This window comes from Eptatretus burgeri, chromosome 10, assembly GCF_056783735.1.
Source record: "Eptatretus burgeri isolate ZD-2024b chromosome 10, Ebu_testis_v1, whole genome shotgun sequence".
Classification (NCBI taxonomy): domain Eukaryota; kingdom Metazoa; phylum Chordata; class Myxini; order Myxiniformes; family Myxinidae; genus Eptatretus; species Eptatretus burgeri.
The window spans coordinates 38,640,216-38,656,998 of record NC_140970.1 but is presented as its reverse complement, the minus strand read 5'-3'; the positions used below and the strand labels follow the sequence as shown (position 1 = coordinate 38,656,998).

General features: G+C 44.0%; 1 protein-coding gene across 1 annotated transcript in view; it reads right to left on the bottom strand.

The window, feature by feature from the left end:
• The window catches only part of UROC1 (urocanate hydratase 1), a 91,688-nt gene that overhangs the window by 73,948 nt on the left and 957 nt on the right, over positions 1–16,783 (bottom strand). The window contains exon 2 of the mRNA XM_085897941.1: positions 2,713–2,798. The gene's annotated coding sequence lies outside the window, so the exon portion shown is untranslated. The remainder of the gene's footprint in view (positions 1–2,712; positions 2,799–16,783) is intronic.

The following is a 16,783-nucleotide window of genomic DNA, read 5'->3' as shown; positions in this document are numbered from 1 at the left end:
AAAGAGAGAGAGGAGAGAAGATGAGTGAGGAAAAAGATGCTTAACCTCGTCAGGCATAGGTCTGTGAGTTGTGGGCCGGCGGGGTCGACTGAGAAGACCACTAGGTGGGGGAAGCTATGTCGATTCCCACCAGACTCCCCGGAATTGTAGGCCTTCGCACACGGATAATTCCATGATGCGGCGGATCGCTTAACCGACCGTGGATGCCAAGTACTCAACCGCGTGACCTTGGTCCTCCTGTCTATGGGTTAATCGGGTTACCTAATTAATCACGTGGTTTAATTAGCGGGGAACCACACCCTCAGTACGCCTTGTCCGAACCGGATCACTCTACCGGATCGGATCACTTTTCCAGATCGGATGCAGCCGAGCGACACTGCCAAGGACGTACCGGCTAAAAGGAACGGATCATTGGGTATAAAGTCCCAGCTAGAGTAGGATTCGGACCATAATGGACCAATGGGAGAAAAGACAAAAACGAGCAGGGAACATTCCTAATGAGAATTATTTATTAACAAGCAAGCGAGGAAAGGTATGTGGCACAGTGAAGATTTATTGGGGTATGTAACGCGGGGATAGAGAAGAGAGGTGTGGTGTGACAATAATACAAGCAACTTACGAAAGCAGACACAGAGCAGACTTGACATGAAATTAATAACAGTAACAACAATAATGATCTTCTACAGACTTACTTAACAGACAGGCACCAGCACACTCAGGCACACACAGAAAAGAAACCCCGATGAGAAGGGCCTTTTGCAACCAGGGAGGGAGGGGAGTTGAGGTTATGCTCTCGGTACCTGGGTGTTTCGGGGGGGATGCTCCGTGGTGCGGTACCCGACAGTAGTTGCGTTGTCTCTGGCCCTACCTGCACATGTGGAGACTGTGTTCTGAAGGAGGAGCTTGAGTGGAGAAGGGCGGAGTCCAGAGTGCGAGGGTGGGGTAGTGGGTGGGACCAGGCAGGCGGGTGGATGAGGTGAGGCGTGGGCGGAGACGAGGAGTCGGAATGGATGAGGCGAGGCATGGGCGGAGACGAGAAGCAGGAGGCGAGAACAGGAACACACCGCGTGAAAACACACACTCCCACACACAACGGAGGAACTTCTCCATCTTTTATCGGGCTCGAAGCTCGGGAAGAGGGGCCATGCCGAATTCAACATCATCGCCAGAATCGGGCGCTTGGATTGGCCCTGACCCCTCACGTGGCCCACCAGCTTGGGCTGGAAACCGCCCCACTTCGTTTCCGGCAAGGCCACCCCAGACAGCGAACACACCTCTCTCCGACCCCATGACATGACACTAATCGCCCACACCGAAAATGGCACGTGAATCACAAGTAAATCTTCATCGGGTCTGGATCCCTTGTCTTCGGGTGAACTGACCATGGACCCGCGGTCTTCCAGAGAACCTCCCGGACTGACCACGTATTCTCCTTCGGAGCCGCTTGCAGATCCCGGGGGTGTTCGCTCTGAGATCTCGGGTCATCGTGGACTGCACGTCATGTCAGGTGAAGGACGGTACGCTGTGGTAAATGAGACGAGGGGGCAAGCAGGGCAGAGGGTACATGGATCGTCGTGCTACATGTTGTGGTGGACGAGACGAGGGGCAAGCACATGTTTTGTGCAGCGTGGGCATTGTGCTGTGAAAAACACCATTTGTGCAGCTTCTTAAGAGGCATTTGTTCGCATGCCTTTCCAATGCAATCGGCAACACTCCCCAGCTTATTGGAAGCTCAAATCGACAGTCCAGCACCAAGCGCACGTCACTCGCCACACATGCCGGGTTTCAGGCTCGCCCGGGAACGACACTCTGGATATGGCGGATCCTTCGAAAGCGCACATGACTCATTTATCCCAGGAAAGAAAAGAAGAAGAGTGGGGATGAAAAGAAAATTATTTTGCAACCCTAACTATTAAATCATCGCAACGCTCTCCCTGTTGTCCCGCTAAACAAAAGGAAGGGAACTATCTACACGTATAATAATGGCATCTTGGGACACCTGTCCGTTGTATGCATGTGGTTCCGAGAACCGCAACTATATATATATATATATATATATATATATATATATATATATATATATATATATATATATATATGTGTGTGTGTGTGTGTGTGTGTGTGTGTGTGTGTGTGTGTGTGTGTGTGTGTGTGTGTGTGTGTGTGTGTGTGTGTGTGAGAGAGAGAGACAGAGAGAGAGAGAGAGAGAGAGAGAGAGAGAGAGAGAGAGAGATAGAGATAGAGATAGAGATAGAGATAGAGATAGAGATAGAGATAGAGATAGAGATAGAGATAGAGAGAGATAGATAATATAGATGTATTTTTATGCCTTTTATAGGTATAGATATTGAGATGACTATAAAATAGAGAACAACATTCCTTGATGATAATGATGATCATTCCTGTAAGACAGACAGCACCACATCTCTGATAGATTTCAAGAGCAACAGCACATTCCAGTTTTTGCGGGGAAAAAAAAATACAAAGTCGTTAAATTTTACAAATAAGTTTAAATAGCTTGAAGGTTAAGTTCTTCCATGTGAGTCTGCAATGAGATAATGATTGAATTTGCATGGATGTTTTCAGGGTGCCTTGAAGGTTTTGTTAAAAAATAATTCATAGCTTATTTGAAGCATACCTCTATTAACGGAATATGGAGAAAATCGCACTGTTACACCATACTCTCGAATCTTATGAGATAGCCAGCCTTACCTTTTTGTCCTCTGCGGTGAGCTTCGGTGCCCAGACAGGTGCGTGAGGCAATGAGGAATCTCTTCCACGATTCTCAGGCAGGTGATCTGGAGGTAGACCAGCACAGAGTTCCTTTAGACTCGACATACTAGCTAGCATCAGTGAACAGTTCTTGTTGTGGTCAGCAGGGAAAGTCCACTGGTTTTGATAAACATTAACCATCCTGCAGATAAAACATACATTAACAGAATTACATCATACCTTATTATTTATTTTATCATTTGGTAATGATTTTTCTTTCATCCTTTCATGTGCCTTTTGTGCATGATGATTTCATACAAGCACAAAATATATCAGACAAAACTAAATTCAATGACATTGGTTACAGTCAAAAAACTGAAATGGAATGAGGTGGGCATTTAGCAAGAATATTAGACAATCAATGGAAAACAAATCAAAAACTGGCAACTGAAAGAAGGCCCTGGAAGAAGCAGACAAAGTACAAAATTGAAATCATCACTGGAGTCCAATAAGTCCTAATTGCAGAAAACAGAAAAGAATGGACCATGTTTAGGAAAGGTCCTTATCCTGCAGTGGACTGAAGAAAACTAGTCAAGTCAAATAGTGATTGCAATAAAGGACATCATCAATAAATTGGATTGGAAAACAGAAAGGGTTGCTATTTTAAGATTTTTAAAAATTATTATTTTTATTAAGAATATGTTTTTATTCTCTGTTCAAAATGGTTGATTTGCATATGTGATACAAAAAACAAAAATCATGTGCAGAATGTAAATGAGGAATTGAATTGCTTAATTTGGTAGTCACTAACAATTACCCTTTTCTTCTCTGCTTTGAATTGTTCCACCTGAACGCTGAATACGCACCGCACTTTTTCTCATAGCCTATATCATTCACTTGTATGATTTACTGTCCTTTTCACATCATTTTCTCTCGTTCACCAGATCTTCCTTAAGGCACGGCTCAGGAGGTTCTTCTGCATTTTTTTCCTACCTTTCCCAATTTGTCCCAGAATCCTTCAGTTCGAAAAGGTGCAATGCATTCTCTCTACCGAGCATAAAACGAAGCCAAACATTCTGTAATTTTCCAGAGGGAATGGTCAAGAAGGGATTAAAATTGGTATTGTATAACTTTGACCGTAAAAAAACAAGCTTGAAAACACACAATTGCGGATGAGAGAGGGAAAGACAGCATGGACCGAAAGGGGAATTTTTGGGAGAATGAGTGAGATTCCAAGGTGAAGAGCAGAGGAAACGCTGACCTCCTCGTTCTGACGGTCTGTTTCAGGAACGCAGCCCTAGCAGCTTTCCTACTTGGCAGTTCATATTCAGGGCTGATGCTCAGCTGAATTTTGAGTGAGACTGAGAAACTCGACCAACCTCTTACTGCTGTGAAGGAAGCTCATGCCACAGAGACCCGTACTCACACTTGCCTGGGGGGTGTCTTTTTTTCATGTTTTTTTTTGGTGTGCATGATTGAGGCTCATGGAAGAGCGAGAGCAGAATGGAAGGGAACAAAATGGAAAGGGGGCAACATCAACAGCAGAGTACAAGTGAGAATGAGAGTGAGATCAAGTGGATGGGAGAGAAGGACATGGGAGTAAATAAGCTGCACACAAGCTGAATGAAACACAGCAAGAAGAGGAAGGGGAATGCAGGGATGAAACAGAAAAGGACCAAACCAACCGACAACTAACAACCAAAAACAAGTGAGAGAGGGTAAAATCATAATAATCTGGAAAAGGGAAGTGCTTGGGAATGGAGTTATTTGGGGTGGAAGGGATTATGATTATGGATGTGGGATGACATGAGGTGGTGGTGAACAGCTATATTGAAGCTGTGGATGGAAAAATGGGACCTAACAGACTGGGGAAGTTGGATGCACAGGTGAAAAAAAGAAACAAACGAGAGGAGGTGAGCAGTGAGCCTGGATGGTGTGAGTTTTAAAAGGAGGTCACTTGCAGTCTGCATGCACCCTGCAGAAACCTGGGAGGAACAGAGAGAAAAGGGGGTAGAGGGTGAAAGACCAAAAAGGAGGCAGTAGAATACAGAGAGGCCACCAACATGTTTGTGATGTGAATGTGACAGGCCGAGAGATACCTTCATCATGGGAGATCCCAATGATTTGAGGGCCTTGCTTTGCACGGCATCAAGAAGGACAAGGTATGATTGAGGCAGGAGCACCAGCCCAAATGGGGAGCAGTGCTCTATCAAACTGTGAATTCAGGCATTGGAGTTTGTCAAAAGCTCACTTTGGCCAAGGAAAGACCTTGCATGGCAAAGGAACCTAGCATTCTGATAAATCATATAGCTACCGAGCTAGCATTCCGATACAGCTTGACAACTGGAAATACCATTCCCACTGGAGAAACCATGAGTGAAGTTCCCTATTCCCTCCCCTTCATCCTTTCCACCTTCAGTCCACAGCTGTAACTTGCTTATTGTTGGTAAGAGTTGCCAAATAATGTGGGTGTAGATTGCTGTCAATTGCCAGCTGTATATGAGGTAACAGAGTGTTGAGATATGTAGTAAGTAGATATTAATTTCAGTCGGCCTATTGTATCTCACCTTTTCAAACTGGAAGCATGATTCTTCTTTTATATTTATTTTGCTCTCATGACTCGTAGATTATGATGGGGATATCATATAGATAGGCTAAATGACATTCCAAAACATTTCTGTTTGTTGCGTTATACAGGGTGCCCATATCAAATGGTGGTGCAAAAAAGGAATGTGCATCATTTTATTTTCCAACCACACTTTCTTACACTCTTCCTGTTTTGCTTTGTTAGCAAGAGTTAATCCATCCTTTGGCCCTCGACAATCTGCTTTATGAAATTTTAACTGAGAGAAATGCGTCGTGTCAGCAGAATGGATGAAAAGTCAACAAACACTGTTGATTGGAAATGAGACCAAAAAGATTAAATCGACTTTGCGTGGCAGCAGAGTGAGGTTGCCACATGTGTCTGATGTTCTTGCATTCAAAAACAGGTTGCAGGATATGCCGACTCAACATGGAGCTCTCACAAATTTTTATTTTATATTCTTCTTGAATACTGCTCTTGTCTTTCCTATCATTAGAATTCCATAGTTTATCTTCCTCTTGCTTATCACTACAAGTGTTTGCTTCTCAAGTGAGACAGATGTGAAAGAATTTGTGGAGTCCCATTAGTTTAACCTAATGTCTCTGTTCCCCACTGTTTTGTCCTTCCCAGTCCCGCCCCTCTTGTCTCATGCCCCCTTGCTGTGCGTTGTGTGTTAGCTCTCATACGAGCCTCGACAAGGTATACAAAAAAAAATTTCATTTACTTGTATGGGAGAAAAGGGGATAGGTGGGGAGGAAGTGAGTCTCCCATTTTGGGGCTTGGGTCAGATAGTTTTTCCCTTTTTCATCATTCATTTGACTGGGCATCCAAGAAGCAACAATTATCATCTACTCATAGGTCAGTTAAGTGGACTGTCACTGTGTAAGTGAAGAGATCCTTGGATTTGAGTCCTGCATTGAGTCAGAATTTTTTTCACACGCACACCCCATGCAGGAATTTATTCCTGTTTATTAAATTTCTACATGAGGTTTATCTCGAATACACCTACACCTATACACGCACACACACACACACACACACACACACACACACACACACACACACACACACACACACACACACACACACATACATGGGTGTCTGCCGAGAAGGCACGTAAGACATTGGCCATTATAAAGCTTGCAGTGTGAGTGAGAAATTTCTGAGGATGTCCTGATGACTCAATAGCTCAGTCAGCTTTCACCATGGAAATGATGAGGTCCTTGATTTTGAATCCTGGGTTCAGACAGATTTTTTTTTCACACAAACCCCACGCAAGAATTTATTTCTGTTTATTAAATTTATATAGGTATATGTATGTATGTATGTATATATATATATATATATATATATATATATATATATATATATATATATATATATATATATATATATATATATATATATATATATATATATATATATATATATATATACATATAAATATATATATATATATATATATATATATATATATATATATATATATTGTTATGGTGGTGGAAATTCACAGAACACCATTCATGTTCCCCGAAGATCAGTTATTTCGATAAGTGTGTGTTCCAGGTTAGATTTCCCCACCAATGTATCACGGGATTTGTTCGTGTGCCGGGCTGTGTATCTTTGAGTTAGCCGTTATTCTTTGCTGTCTTTTATTTTAAACAAACTCTACAACCACATCATCTCCACAACCACGCCATCCCCACCATAACGCCACAGAGTCTACAACCACGTCAATCTCCACAACACAGCGCCCTCCTCAGCAAACAGCGGCAAATGCCATTGTTCCAAACTCGCGGCGCAACAGGAAAGCCACATTCCAGCATCCATGTGCAGTCAGCTGTGAAAGCGGCTGATTTGCATAAGTGGATCAGAACAGCCTCTGCCAAGAAAGGAACTGTCCAATTAGTAGTGATGGGGGGGGGGGCAGCCGGCGGTGAAGGATCGAAGGTGAAAAGGAGGCGGGGCTGAACTTCGGGTGAGAGGTGGGGGGGCGGGTGCCCCGGGTCCAATAAAAAGCCATGCTGGAATGCCGAGAAGTTAGTCGGGAGTCAGTTGGGCTGGGTCTTTGGAGACGGGAGAAGTCGCCAGGGGCAGTCGTCAGCCGGAGACGGAGCGCGTCGAACAGCCGGAGTCGAGCAAGCTACGTCATGGTCCGAGCAGACGGCCCTGAGTCAGTCGAGCGACGCTGAGGAGTGAGCGGGTCCTGAAAGAGCATCAACTGTAAAAGAGCAAGGCCCATTCGCTCCTCTGAAGCGTCGTCGGCCAGGCCCGATCGACCAGGCCGCGGGGAAGGCCAAGCGGCCAAGGAGAGCCGCCCGCCAAGCTGCTCAAGCCACTCAAGCGACTGTCTTTAAGTAGAATTGTTGTTAAGTGCCTGTATATACTTGCATTCCGATAGAACTCGGCTGTAGGCTTTTTGCTCGTGTCCTGTCCCTATCCCCCCATTGACTGCTTACGTGCTGAAGATGAAAATAAATCCCCCATTGTTGAACATGAACTTGCTCGTTGCGTCCCTTCCTGTATTTACTGCCATGGTGTGCTCGGGATATTAACTGGCTAATTAAAGCCGATAAACATACATCTGGTCCGACGGGACCTGGCGATACAAAACCGCTCAGCATTCGCATATGGAACGAGCCGCTTAAGCGGCTCGTTTTCGTGCAGGTCTAGTCAAGGTATAAACTCCCGGTATTTCTGTCCACGCGAATAATTAGGTACATTGATAATTCGGCAATCGACCATGTAGTGCGTGGACAGAAGAATTGGCTGGTTTATGATGCGTTAAGGCATCTGTGACTGGATTATATATATATATATATATATATATATATATATATATATATATATATATATATATATATATATATATATATATATATATATATATATATACATATATATATATATATAAATATGTATATATTGTAACGGATTTCAGAATCCGGTCTGATGAATGCATCCACACATCCAGGTCCTCAGACAGTTATTTCCTTAAATGCATGTTCAGATTAGCCCCATCCCCATGTCTAATGGGATCTTAAATGTGATGCGTTGAGTAGGGTAAAGGTTGGATCCCCTCTCTTATGGGAAGCTTTTTTCTTTACGACAGATACATTCACACACATTTTTTTCACGAGCTCTGAAGCCCGCCCTCATGTTTCCTCAACAACATTCTTTCACGAGCTCTGAAGCCCGCCCTTATGTTTTCTCAGCAATAATCTTTTACGCGCTTTGAATCCCGCCGTTATATTTCCTCAGCAGCGATCTTCCGTGAGCTCCAACGGTCGCCTTTTTTTGAGAACACACAGGTCGTCATGGTGACCGTGCGCCAGTGTGGCGGGGTGAGCGTGGGGTGGGTAGGACCCGCAGAGACACCCCGAAGATATAAAAAGACACTCTGTGAGGAGGGACGTTCTGAGAGGAAAAGGCGAAAGAGGGACGTTCTGAAGCGAGAGAGACGTTCTGTGAGGAGATACGTTTTGAGAGTGAGGTAAAAGCGAAAGCGATACGTTCTGAAGAAAAAGAGATACGTTCTGAGATAATAAAAAACGTACGAAAGAGGTACGAGAGAGAAATGAGCAAGAAGCGGGTGGAGGCGCACAAAAGAGGAGAAGGAAGCGCGCGTGTGGGTGTCTGGCCAGCGCCAACAGCAAGCCGGTTCGTCCTGCACAAAGCTTCGGCAAGCGAGCGTGTGGTGCGCCTGCAGGTGTGAACAAAGCCGCCAACAAGTGAGGCACGGGTCGTTCCCCAATAAACACCAGGGTGAAAACCCATGACGGATCATCTCGGTGCCCTCCAGACTTCGACTGGCGTTCAAGGCTGCCCGCGAGAGGCTGCACGACTAAGCTGGTCCTGGCGACGGACGTGACACACACTCATGAATTTTAGAATATTTTCGCCTCACGGGCAACTTTCTGGTGAGCGAGACGATTCTTCCTCTCCCCTCCCCCTGAATGATCTGCTGGGTACCCTTGTCTGCGTTTTACTGTAAGTCAACCCCTGATAAGCATCTGCTCTTTGTCTCTTTCCTGGCATTTTGATTGATTTTGCTTTGAAATTCATTCTTTATTTACCACAGCAAATAAAAGGTTCTTTTTATTATTTATTTTATTAATAATAAATTATTTATCGATTTCCAACCTGTCCGTGTTTGTCCTTTCCTTCTATTGGTCTAGCATTGTTTGAACCGAGATAGACTGGGAGGTAATTACCACAGATTTGACCAAAAAATCGTCGGCACGCACCAGCAGTTAAAACGCTCGGCCGCCGTAATTTACATCTAATCAGATAATATTGGTGCTTTTCCGAGGGCGCGCTCCGCGCTCAGGTAACCACGTGACCTCTAGTTAAACGGAATAATTATATGGCAGACACTGGAAGTCGTGGTTGACTGGGTGGCGTTCGTGGTTCTAAAACAACCCACCGTACCACAACATTAATTGTGAGCAGTGGCCCCAGGTCCGGCTCTACCGAGGACTGTGAAGACTCCGTTCCCCGGCCAGGTATGGAGAGAGTCAACAGAAGAGGATTCACCAAAATTCAGCTTTATTGAAGGACCACACGCCAGCCAGCGGAGTTGGTGTTGGCAGCTCAACCAACAGTGGAGAGCTCCCAAAACCACACTGAGTTTTACATTCAAAAACTCTCCCATATATACAATCTATCTCTAATTCCAATCTATTTCTGGTTATACTCTAACCCTAGTTGGTGTGACAAGAGCTCATTTTTCAGGGCCTAACAGTCGTCCCTCTCCCACGTACAAAAAGTTTTATCACTGTGGGATGGTTGCAGGACAAACAGAAATCCCTTTTAAGTTCACATAAATATAAAGAGAAAGACAGGTCTGGCTTTGGTTGAGCGCCCAGCCCTAGTCACAGTGAATGAACCCAGCTTTATTAGTTTCTCAGAAGTGGAATGTAGATAGGGTGCAGCCCTGTGCCAATGATGGACTGCCTGACAGCATAGAGGGCATCTGGTGGATTGACTTGCTGGGACACCATGCCACTAAAAGACAGAGAGTTAAACCAAGGCATTTACAGAGCATTGTAAAAGTGGGTTCGAATCCCTACATCTAACTAATATATGTATTAATTTTATGGATCGGATGTGACCATAACATAGCACTCCTCACAAGGACAACCGGGGATTAATCTCCCTGAGTGACAAGCTGGTGTCTCGGGACCCGTGGCCGCAACAATATATATATATATATATATATATATATATATATATATATATATATATATATATATATATCTTCTTCTTTTGGCTGCTCCCGTTAGGGGTCGCCACTGCGGATCATCCGTATGATCCGCATAGTGATTTGGCACATGTTTTACGCCGGATGCCCTTCCTGACGCAACCCTGGTCGCCTCTTATGACACAGGGATATGGTACACCTATTTTAACCAGGGTATACACCGGCCCAGGATACTGGTACTCATTTTGCCGACCTCGGAAGGATGACAGGCTGAGTCAACCCCCTGGTGTATTAATTCAGTGGCCCAACGGGGCTTGAACTCAGGACCTCTTGGATCCCAAGCTGCTGTCCTAACCACTGCGCCAACACCAGGATATACATATATATATATATATATATATATATATATATATATATATATATATATATATATATATATATATGTTTATATATATATATATATATATATATATATATGTTTATATATATATGTATATATATATATATATATATATATATATATATATATATATATATGTGTATATATATATATATATGTATATATATATATATATGTATATATATATATATGTATATATATATATATATATATATATATATATGTATATATATATATATATATATATATATATTATGACCGTTTTTACAGCCATTTTTCCCTGCTGTGCAGGGGTTTGGCTTTTTCTTGAGGCAATGTTTTATGGCCGGATGCCCTTCCTGACGCCAACCCTGGTCGCCTCTTACGACACACAGGGATATGGTACACCTATTCTAACCGGGGCATACACCGGGACCAGTACACTGGCACTCATTTCGCCGACCTCCGAAGGATGACAGGCTGAGCCAACCCCCTGGTGTTAATTCAGCAGCCAACGGGGCTTGAACTCAGGATCCTGGGATCCCAAGCCGCCACCCTAACCACTAAGCCAACACCAGGCGTATATATATGTATATATATATATATATATATATATATATATATATATATATATATATATATATATATATATATATATATATATATATATATATATATATATATATATATATATGTGTGGTATTTGCTATAACATTGGTTCATTGTTACACGTTCTTAATTCCGTCCCATGTTGCCTTCCTGCTCAATCTAATTATTCTACTAGGTGAGCGCCCAGGGGTATTGCCCCTGTTTTTAGCTCACCTGGAACGTAGTTCTGAGGAGCTTATGGGATGGTGCGTTGTCCATCTGTCTGTCCGGAGCTATTACCAACCGTCAGGAGCTATCACCAACTGTCAGGAGCTATCACCAACCGTCAGGACCTATCACCAACCACCAGGAGCTATCAACAACCGTCAGGAGCTATCACCAACCGTCCGGAAAGCGGTCCTCCCATCCTTTTTATAGGCAACCTGTGTGGGTGGAGCCTCAAGCAGACTTCAGCCAAATCCAGCTTGCCTATTGGCGCATTGTTGCATGTGACCTCCAACTGTCAATCTCACGATCATCCCTTACTCACCACCGAGTGAGATACAACCCCCAATCAACACAGGACTGGCTCACGACACCATGCTCGCGGTGCTGGACGAGTGCCAGATTGCGGCCACTTGCTCTGGCAGAGGGAGAAAGCAGATGGGGATAGACAAAGAAGAGATGCAGGTCATGAAGAGGGGTAAGAGAGGATGCAAAGGGTGCACAATATAGACACATGAGCAAAATTTTGGGATGGGTGCAGTGTAGTTTAAAGGATGTACAATAAATACATCATGATTTTGAATGTGGATGACTTGAGATAGTGGTGATCAGCTGTCTTTAAGACTTGGAGGGAAGAACGCTATTGAAGAGTGTATGGTAGGTGGTTCCTCAGGTAGGAAAAAAGAGGAATAAATGAGTAGAGGTGAGCTGTGGTTCTGGATTTAGGTATTTCCCCTGGGAGGAGGTTTCTGGTGGACCGCATGAGTCCTGCCGATAACTGTGGAAGACAAAGCATGGAGATGGCAGCGGGTGCATGTTCATAAATGAGGCAGAAGAAGACAGAGAGACCACGGACCTGTCAGCGATGGCCGATGGTGAAGTGATAGGCCTATCGACTCATGTTCATCAGGAGAGATTGTATTGAAGGCCTTTGTTTCCATGGTGTCAAGCTGAGCAAGATGTGAGGCAGGGGATAGGGGAGAGCAGTACTCTCCCCCAGAGGGGATAGCATGACTCGATTGGACTGCGGATGAAAGCCTTTTTGGTGGATAGAGGCTCAGGTGTGCCAAGGAAGGATTTTGCATGACAGAGGAAGCCCAGTCAGCATCTGACTTTGGAGGTCAATTTTGAAATGTGGCTTGCCTAATAGAGATAATTGCTGGGAGTGAAACCCAAGGGTTTGAGAGACAACCTCTTTGAAAGGATTTTGAGAAAGTAGGTGGAAAAGTTTGGGGTACAGTCCTTTCGGAGAAAAAGAGTGAGTGTGAGGAATTTCTCAGGATTGAAAGCTATGTTCCAAGTATTTCACCATTTGTGATTTTATCAAGGTCTGAGGAGATGGAAGAGGCTGATGCCTGTCAGTGAGAGGGATGAGGGATGTCAAGGCAGAGTGGAGTGATCAGTAAAGAGATACAGAGGATTTCCCAGCTCGTCAGTGAGATCATTGATGAAGATTAGGAATAATATGGGGCCTAGAACACTGCCCTGTGACATTCCAACCTTAACAGAGATAGGAGAAGAAAGAGTTCTGTTGAGAGCCACATGTTGGCTACGAGATTGGAGGGAATCAGTAATCCCAGAGTGGAGTTGGCCTTGGATTCCACCCATCAAACACAGTTGTTTATGAAGATTAATGTTTGTGAACATATCCCTGAAACTTCTATATAAATGCAACGTTTTTCGGTGAAAGTTACTCATGATTTTTGGGCTGTCGATATCAGCCGTGTGTGTGTGTGTGTGTGTGTGTGTGTGTGTGTGTGTGTGTGTGTGTGTGTGTGTGTGTATGTGTGTGTGTTGTTCTTAAAGCATAACTCTCTTTTCTGTCCCATTCTTTCTCCACCTCCTCCCAATTCAGTGCAGCACCCTCCTCCCACACATCTTACTCTCCCCTCCTCTCTCTCTTTCTCTCTGTCTCTGTCTCTGACGGTGTTTGTCTCCAGATGTTTCCAGGCGGTGTTTGTCTCTGGACGCATCCAGGCGGTGTTTGTCTCTGGACGCATCCGCGTGGTGTTTGTATCTGGACGCGTCCGGGCGGTGTTTGTCTCTGGACGCGTCCGGGCAGTGTTTGTCTCTGGACGCATTCGGGCGGTGTTTGTTTCTGGACGAGTCCGGGTAGTGTTTGTCTCTGGACTCGTCTGGGTGGTGTTTGTATCTGGACGTGTCCGAGTGGTGTTTGTGGCTAGATGCATCCGGGCGGTGTTTGTATCTGGACGCGTCCGGGCGGTGTTTGTCTCTGGACGCGTCCGGGCAGTGTTTGTCTCTGGACGCATTCGGGCGGTGTTTGTTTCTGGACGAGTCCGGGTGGTGTTTGTCTCTGGACTCGTCTGGGTGGTGTTTGTATCTGGACGTGTCCGAGCGGTGTTTGTGGCTAGACGCATCCAGGCGGTGTTTGTGTCTGGACGCGTCTGGGTGATGTTTGTGTCCACCGCACATCTGCCTTCCTTTCCTCTCACCTCACACTGTCTTCCCTTTCTCTCGCTCCCCCTCTCTCCTCTCTCCCCGCTCTCTCTTCCCCACCCCTGTCTCCCTCTTTTTCTCCCCCCCCCCCCTTTAGTGTTCCTGTCAGCGAAGCGATGGGTGGTATTTTCTAGTTATTTAATATTTTGAATCTGGGTTCAGGGATTTAAATCAAACTTGGTACAAGTACGGACAATGATGTAATAATGTGGGTGGAGACATATCTGGCAACGTCGTGACGTCAAAAAGTGCCCTTCTAGTTTTCTCATGTAATTTATTGTTTTGTGCCTTTTTTGTGTATACAATGTCGAGGTTCGTAGAAGAGCTAACACAGAACGTATAACAAAGGGAGCAGGAGATAAGAGAGGTGGGAGAGGGAAGCACAAAACATTGGGGAACAGACAGGGCCGGATTTACTTGCTTGTGGGCCCAAGGCCAAACCTTATCAGTGCCCCCCCCCCATTTTTTTTTATATACATATATATATATATATATATATATATATATATATATATATATATATATATATATATATATATATATATATCGTAATATTGTAATGTAAAAAAAAGAATTACAACATAATGTAACACATCAATAATTTTTAATCAAATTAGTTCCATATCAAGTACATCAAAGTAAATGAAGTTCCATATCATGTACATCTTACACATAGGAATAATGGAACAATACAATGAAACTGAAGCATAATAAATTTTGCAAGCACAACTACGTGAAGTTCAAAATGACATTTTCCTGCTTTTTTCTATGGCAAATTTGTCAATGATACTGTTTGTGTCAAGGGATTGTAGGAGGTCAGATTCAATGCATAGTAATGAAAGTGAGTTAAATCTGGTTTGTCCCAAAGTTGATCTCAGGTGATTCTGCACTCTAGATAGAGTAGAGAAAGACCTCTCTCCTTGACAGTTTGTAATGGCGATGGTAAGGAACATTCTTACCAAGATACTAATGTTTGGAAAGGCAGTTGTCAAAATACCATCTTTAGACCTCAACAAAGTGGAAATGTTTGTCACTGACCTGTCAGATTCAGAAGACAAAATGTCTTTAAACTGCAAAAATTCATCTAAAACAGATGCTTCCAGGTCACTGGAATATGTACTGACAAGGAGTTCCAGTTGAGCTTTGAAGTCATCATAGTTCATAAAAAAGGTTGTCAGCTTTGGAAGTTATTGGAGTTATGCAGCTTTGGTTTCTTTTAACTTTCTCTTTTTTGAGCCACTCATATATTTCTTCTGGGACGACATAATTAATCTATCTCATGAGAATCCAAGAATAATCTGTAAGCATAAAGTAATAATAAATTAGTTCAAGTCTAGTATAAGAGATACCAATATCACAACATAAGAACACAAAAACACACATAATATAACAATGAAGTCCACTAAATACAACACGTAATGTATATAATTAATTTACAGATAGATAGATAGATAGATAGATAGATAGATAGATAGATAGATGGTGGGAAACGGGCATTTAAAAATGTAGTTATATTTTTCGTTACCTTATTTTATTTTATTCATTTTACCTTCGGGCCTATGAGCCTACTCCTTGACCGTTCAGAGAACCCACAAGCCCATGGTGGGCCCCCAGTTACTGGTGGGCCCTAGGCCAATGGCCTACGTTGCCTATTGGAAAATCTGGCCCTGGGAACAGAGACAATTGATCTGTGGAAGGAATAGGGCAGGGTACACGGGTAAACAAGATGGTCAGGAAGGGAGAAAGGGAATTTGACGGAAGTAGGTTTGGGTTGGGTTAACGGGGGTAGAAAAGATCGAGGTTTTGGATGGGGGATGATATGAGATGGTGGTGAACAAATGTTTTGAAGATCTGGAGGAAAGAGTGGGAGTTTGTTCCAGAGGTGGAAAAAAGAGGAATGAAAGAATGAAGGTGAGCAATGATTCTTGATTTTGGTAGTTTCACCAGAAGGGGGTTGTTGGCGGACCTTGAGCACTCTGCTGAAATATGGGGGGGGAGGAGGGGGCATTTCAAAGAGCAGGGGGGCGAGGCCGGAGAGGAGATGGTAGAAGACAGAAAGACCACCGAACTGCCGAGAGAGAGAGAGAGAGAGAGAGAGAGAGAGAGAGAGAGAGAGAGAGAGAGAGAGAGAGAGAGAGAGAGAGAGAGAGAGAGAGAGAGAGAGAGAGAGAGAGAGAGAGAGAGAGAGAGAGAGAGAGAGAGAGAGAGAGAGAGAGAGAGAGAGAGAGAGAGAGAGAGAGAGAGAGAGAGAGAGAGAGAGAGAGAGAGAGAGAGAGAGAGAGAGAGAGAGAGAGAGAGAGAGAGAGAGAGAGAGAGAGAGAGAGAGAGAGAGAGAGAGAGAGAGAGAGAGAGAGAGAGAGAGAGAGAGAGAGAGAGAGAGAGAGAGAGAGAGAGAGAGAGAGAGAGAGAGAGAGAGAGAGAGAGAGAGAGAGAGAGAGAGAGAGAGAGAGAGAGAGAGAGAGAGAGAGAGAGAGAGAGAGAGAGAGAGAGAGAGAGAGAGAGAGAGAGAGAGAGAGAGAGAGAGAGAGAGAGAGAGAGAGAGAGAGAGAGAGAGAGAGAGAGAGAGAGAGAGAGAGAGAATGAATATCTCAGTGGGACACAGTGCCTGCGGTGAGACTTGTGTTTGATCTCAGTG